At 47.3% G+C, this 6000-nt stretch overlaps 1 protein-coding gene across 12 annotated transcripts in view; it reads left to right on the top strand.

The window, feature by feature from the left end:
* The first annotated feature begins 1340 nt into the window (after nt 1–1340).
* The window catches only part of Chrm3 (cholinergic receptor muscarinic 3), a 429909-nt gene continuing 425249 nt past the window's right edge, over nt 1341–6000 (top strand). For all 12 annotated transcript variants that reach the window (XM_074056780.1, XM_074056779.1, XM_074056782.1 and 9 more), the window contains exon 1: nt 1341–2168. The gene's annotated coding sequence lies outside the window, so the exon portion shown is untranslated. The remainder of the gene's footprint in view (nt 2169–6000) is intronic.

Here is a 6000-nt window from a genome sequence, read left to right as displayed (position 1 = left end):
ATGGATGGGACTGGAGAACATCATTCTGAGCGAGGTTAGCCAGGCTCAGACCAAAAATCATATGTTCTCCCTCATATGCTGACTTTAGATCGAGGGCAAATACAGCAAGGGGATTGGACTTTGGTCACATGATAAGGCAAGATCACACAAGGGAGGGGTGAGGATAAGTAAGAAACCCAAAAAAACATGATAGCATTTGATGTCCTCAATGCAAAGGAACTAATGCAGAAACTTAAAAGCACAGAGGCCAATAGGAGAAGGGGACCAGGAACTAGAGAAAAGGTCAGTTCCAGAAGAATCAACTTAGAATGTAACACATATGTGCATGAAAGCAATGAGAGGAATCTCCCTGTGTAGCTATCCTTATCTCAACTAGCAAAAACCCTTTGTCCTTCTTATTATTGTTTATACTCTCCCTTCAACAAAATTAGAGATAAGGGCAGAACAGTTTATGCCTGGAAGCGAGTGGGTAAGGGGGAGAGGGAGGGACGGGGGAAGGCGGGGAGAAGAGGGGAGAAATGACCCAAACATTGTATACACATATGCACATATGAATAAAAGAGATATTTTTAAAAAACTAAAATAAAATAAAATAAATAAAAAACTTTTTAAAAATCTTTTGCCACCTTTAATATTTGTTAAGTGTTTCAATTCATATTGTATTTTAACTTCTTTTTTCTCCCTTTCTTTCCTCTTTTTCGGGAGTGAACACTGTTATATTTGTTGTGTCTTATGGGATTCTCTTATAATCTTTAAGTGCTTTTAAGAAAACCTCTACAGTGTCGTGGGCAGCTTCTGGGTGTCTTTGAGACTTCGGTGTTTCTCCACTTTCTCCTTATTTAGCTAGCTGGCAGTAGCACACAGTAAGCAATTTTTCTCTCCTAGTCTCTCCTCGTTGCTCTTGAGTTGTATAATGAGCTTTAAAAGCCTAGTTAGGGAGATTACACCTTTTTTCTGATTAAGAAAAGTGTGAGCGTGAGTGTGTGTGTGCGTGTGTGTGCTCGCGCGCGCACCCGCACACTTCTGTGTTTTTCATGGACGCTTCTTTCTCCTACTGTGCAAACTTCTAGGGTTGGAAAAGCCAAGCTTTAAAGAGTCTCTGTCTAAATGTTAAAAACTAGATGCACCAGACCGAATCCTGGAGAAAGGTTTCCAGCGGAGTCAGCTGTGCATGCGAACTGAGTAGGGGTTCCTTCATCCATAAATTGTGTCCAAGCAATCCGCTTCCTTCCACCCCTCTAAGCGGTGCGAGGAAAGCAATTTGATAGGGCACTGGAAAATGACCGACGAGATCCGTCCTTAAAGCCCTGGCGACACATTTGGGAGCACGTGAGGCCCCGCAGGGTGGGCGAGGAGCTGCTCTCTCCAGCTGCGCACCCTGCCTTGGGCGAGCCCACCCGAACTCCGGGTGGGATCTGCGGGCGCTGGGCGTCCTCGGCGCCGCCAGGCAGAGAACCCCGGCGCGGGCAGGGTGACTGGGCATGCTCAGAAGCCGGGCAGGTTTGGGGCTCGGGCAGGCAGCCTGTGCATTACAGCAGCGCTCCGGGCGCAGGGAGGAGGAGGAAGAAGAGGAGGAGGAAGGGGAGGAGGAGCGGGCCAGCAGTAGCCACCACCGCCACCACCAGGCAGAGGAAGAGTTCTGGGAAAGGAAAGACCTTCCTCCCAGTTGGAGCGCCTTCTGCCTGCTTTTGGGAAAAGAGATACGAGATCCAGAAGACAGAAAAAAGAAAGGGGAAAAGTGAGAGGGCAGACGGAGAAGAGAAGGGCGTGAACAGAAAGGGGCAGGGCGCGCCAGGGACCGGGCTGCGGGGGCGGACTGCCGAGCCCGAGCGCTGTCGCTTGGGCAGGTGCCTCTGCCGCTGCCCGGAGGCGGCATGTGACGCTCCGCCCGCGCTCTCGGACCCGGGAGCGCACACCGCGGGGCAAGTCGGAGCCATCCCGGATCCCCGTGCTTGTGGTCGGTCCATCCGGGCGGTAGCAGCGCTTTTGGGAAGACGGGCGATGAATCCTAGGGCGGCTCCGTGCAGGGACGCGCGATCCTGAGGACAGTCGCTCCCTGAACGCCGAACCACTGGAGACCGAGAGGGAACGGTGGACTGGACGCCACCCGCGCTCTGGGGACGCGCGGAGAACCGGCGTGGGACAGCCACCTGGAGCGCAGCTGGCAGGTAAGGACAGCGCCCGTCACCGGTGCTGGGCAAAGCGGGTGGCGGTAGTGGCTGACCTGGTTTCTTGCTTTATCTCGTTGCAAAAGGAGAAAGAAAAGTTTTCAGCGCTGGTAGGAAATGCTTTTGCTGGTGGAGTTTAAAGAAGGGACTGGAGAGAGACAGGAGAGGTTGTTCTGTCGCCAAGGGGTCGAGGGGGGATTTGAACCCCCAGGTCGCGATCTGGTGCGGAGTTGGAGCTCCAGGACTGAGGGTGAGAAACGCCGAGGTGGCACCTAAGTGTCTGGGAAGAGACGGATATAAGGCGAGCGAGCAGTGGCTAGAGGAGAGCCAGGGTCGCCCCACCCAGCTCTCTTTCGCTTCGGTTTTTCTCTCCCTTGAATGCCGGATCGGAGCCCCAAGTGTCCGGGCAAGAGGAGCTGCCTGGCGTGTGTTCGTGCGCGCGCCTGGGGTGAGCGCCACGGGGTCCCCATTTGATTTCAAAGAAATCACCCGCCAACCTTTCAGCGGGGTCGCTTGTGGGGGTTACATTTCAGGGAGCAAAGAGACAATTTTTGCACGCATGCACACTAACCCGGGTGAAGGTACGTAGCTCGGTGCGCGTTTATAAGGTCTTTACCCAAGCAGGGAGAGTCTACACTCGCGCAGCGGCAGCGGCCGAACTGCACGGGAACCCTCCTCACCGCGGCGCGCTGGCTCCTTGCAAGAGCGTTGATTTCTGAGTGTTTTAAACGGCGGGGGCGAGGGGACAGTTGCCAGGAGCGGTAGAATTCACCTGCCTACTTGGCAGTACGCGTGTTGGGATTGTGATCTTGTTCTGCGTGCTTGTGCGTGTGCGACTCTCCTTGCACGCAGGTTGGAAATGAAAGAGGAAGCAGGGATTTGGGAATCGCATCCATATGGACCGGTTTCAAAAATGCAAATCTTCATTTGTGTACAAGTGTTACTTGAACCTGTTCACAGTCTTTAAGGGTAGGTCCCCTCCGCTCCACCGGCTGATCCTGGTTACAGGGTGAAAGGATGTCTGTCCTTGGGGGAAGGAAATGTATTCAGAAGAGCCCTGGCGTTGTGAGGGACACTCTGCTCTACACAGACCTTTCATTTCAATCTTGGCCTCTGGGTTCCAACCAGATAACCTAACCGCCACCCCTATTTAGTCCTTCTTTCTGGCTTAGTATTTGAGACGCAAAATCCTCAAAGCGTGTTTAATAATTATGCAGTGCAAATGCTTTTATATGGTGAGGTCATTTATATTGCACGAACCATTCATGCCTATTTCCTATGTTTAAAATATGCCCGAGTATTTGCTTGAGAGATCTTGCGTAAGAGTATGCAGTTCAGAAAGGAGAAGGTGATGCCTAGAACCAAGGCTTGCATTTGGGTAGGATCGCAGGGGAAGCATGTTAAAAAAAAAAAAAGTGAGCTCTTTCTATTGTGGGATAGATACGGTGTTGGGTGCACCCTCTTGTTAGAGGAACTGGTATTGCCAGGAAGGCATGTACATGGAACATGAAGGCTGTTCCGTGTGTGCATTCCGGCATACCACATAACTGTGGTTCACTTCACACTTCCACCACGGAATAACCCTGTCTTTAGATTTTGTTTACATGGGTTGACTCAATTAACTTGATGTATAATTATCTACTGTTGAGCTAGACGGCACCATCTTTCTGAAGTGGCTTCCATATGGAAATATAACTTCAGCTTATATTACTAATTTAAAAATAATTACACTGCAGGTCTGATTTAGACTGTTTCTGTAGGCTCAGGAGGGTGATCGGAGGTTGAGTTAAACATGAAAAAAGGCAGTAATGAAATGCTGTCTTTTAACTAATGATGGGTAATTGCTGAAGTGGACTTGATAGTTTAAAAAATGAGATAAAAATAAACGTTGAAAAGGTCTTTGTAAATCTTTGAGAAGGAGAATTATTGTGATAAAATGTTATTTTACAGAAGGAGAATGCATGGAGCTGGTGGATATTTAGGGAAAAAGAAGTGACAAAGGAAGAGTAGCTTTGTGTTAATTCCATGTTAAAACTTATGTGGGAAAATTTCTTTAAGGTTTAGAGGAATCTGAATATTCATTACTATTTTTCATCTGAGAGACTACTAAACTATCACTTCAAAAATATTATTTATTTCTGGAGATAATTTAAGCATGCATAAACTTTCCTTAGGGTGCACCTTCTCATTTTGTCCTTATGGAGACAAGTAGTTTATTATCTTACAGAAAAGAAAACTTTGCTTTTTGTTATTTAAGCTAGATGGTACAAAACTATGGGCTTCTCTTAACTTTATTTTAGCTTCTAATTGCAGGCAACCTGTTGCAAATGAACTTGGAAAAAATGTAAAATGGACAGAAGTGGAATTTCCTGGATGCATACTGAAAAAGAGAAAGTTAAAGAATGATTGAAAGCCAAGTTACCTTATATGACTGTACATTAGAAATACTTTTCATAGATTTCTGCCTAAAGCGTCTTGTCATTTCGTCAGTCAACAGTGTTCTTTCCTAATAGTGTTGCAGATTAGCTTGCTTACTCCTAGAAGGCCCGGATGTCTTCAGTGTAAGAGACCAGGTCTCATCTGCAGTGCCGGAAAGTTTATGCAGAGAACAGCTGTGGTATAGTGGCACTTCAGACAGATGAATGAGTGTGAATCATGGGACGATGGGGACTCAGCTTGGTGTGCAGAAAGATGCCTGTCTACTTCACTTTTACATCACGATCTATTATGACTAATAGCATTCTCCTCGCAGTGTGATTCTGAAGGATGAGTGAGTAACGGGAAATGTTTTCCTGTATACAGTATGTTTGTGAATTTAAAATATGTTTTCCTCACAGAAGAATATTTTCAAAGACGTATATGCCTCCAATAAAATTAATGAAATCCCTCTACCATGCTTATTGATAAAATTAATCAGCATAATGCAAGCTTGATGCTTAGCTGTCCAACGTGGCGTGTGCAGTGTTTTTCTAGGTATGGTATCTGTGATGTCTCCACCGGACTTTTTATTTATAAAGTTCTTGTAGTCCACGAAAGTTCTGTCCTACTTCTGAGCCTTACAGAACGTTGGGATATTATTTCAAAGAAAAGTTTTCATTTTTGTGAAGAGATCATTTAATGAATTTGACAAGAGACAAAACCCACCAAATTGGAAGTTAGTTTCTGGTATCTGACAGGAGTGTCTTCTCCAGTAAGGAAGCAGTCCTTGCTCAAATCAACTGCAAAGCTGACTCTAGATCCCAAATTAGTTATCACTGTGCTGCACCCTCCACCACTTCCATGGAGGAAGGGCTGTGAGACATGAAGCCTCCCCTTGCCCCTTTCAAGGGTGAATTCATCCCCCCGTGGCTCCTTAGACTGCTACATCCCAGAGCAGCAGGGATCTGCGTAAATGTCATCATCTTCAAACCAAAAACCACACATAGTTTTGTAGCAGTGACACTGTTGAAAATATCAAACCAAAATATGCCATATAGGAAAACAGCCTTCCTCAAGCAGTTTCTCTCCATTGTGTACATGTAGACGATAGCCGTTGCCCTCTTCACATCTTGGGGTCATTTTGAAGATCACGCTCATGCTGGAGTGATTTTTGAACAAACTCAGAAGCACTGTGACATGCAGTGCACAGGTGGGACTGGCATCCCCTTCAGTACTCCTGGATGGGGAGCCTGGGGCTCCAGTGTGGAGATGCCCTCCGGCTCAGCCCTTGCTTTGTCAAGGAGTTTTGGCATCTTGCAGATTCGTTAGCTTCTGGCAGCCTCTCCCTTCCACCTGTTGGCGCTTCCTGTCCCTACAGTCCTGAGGCTTAAGAACTCTGTCTGATGGCACCTTC

Source organism: Castor canadensis, chromosome 15 (assembly GCF_047511655.1).
Source record: "Castor canadensis chromosome 15, mCasCan1.hap1v2, whole genome shotgun sequence".
Taxonomy (NCBI): domain Eukaryota; kingdom Metazoa; phylum Chordata; class Mammalia; order Rodentia; family Castoridae; genus Castor; species Castor canadensis.
Note: the sequence above shows the minus strand (reverse complement) of the source record. Positions and strands in the feature narration are given on the sequence as shown.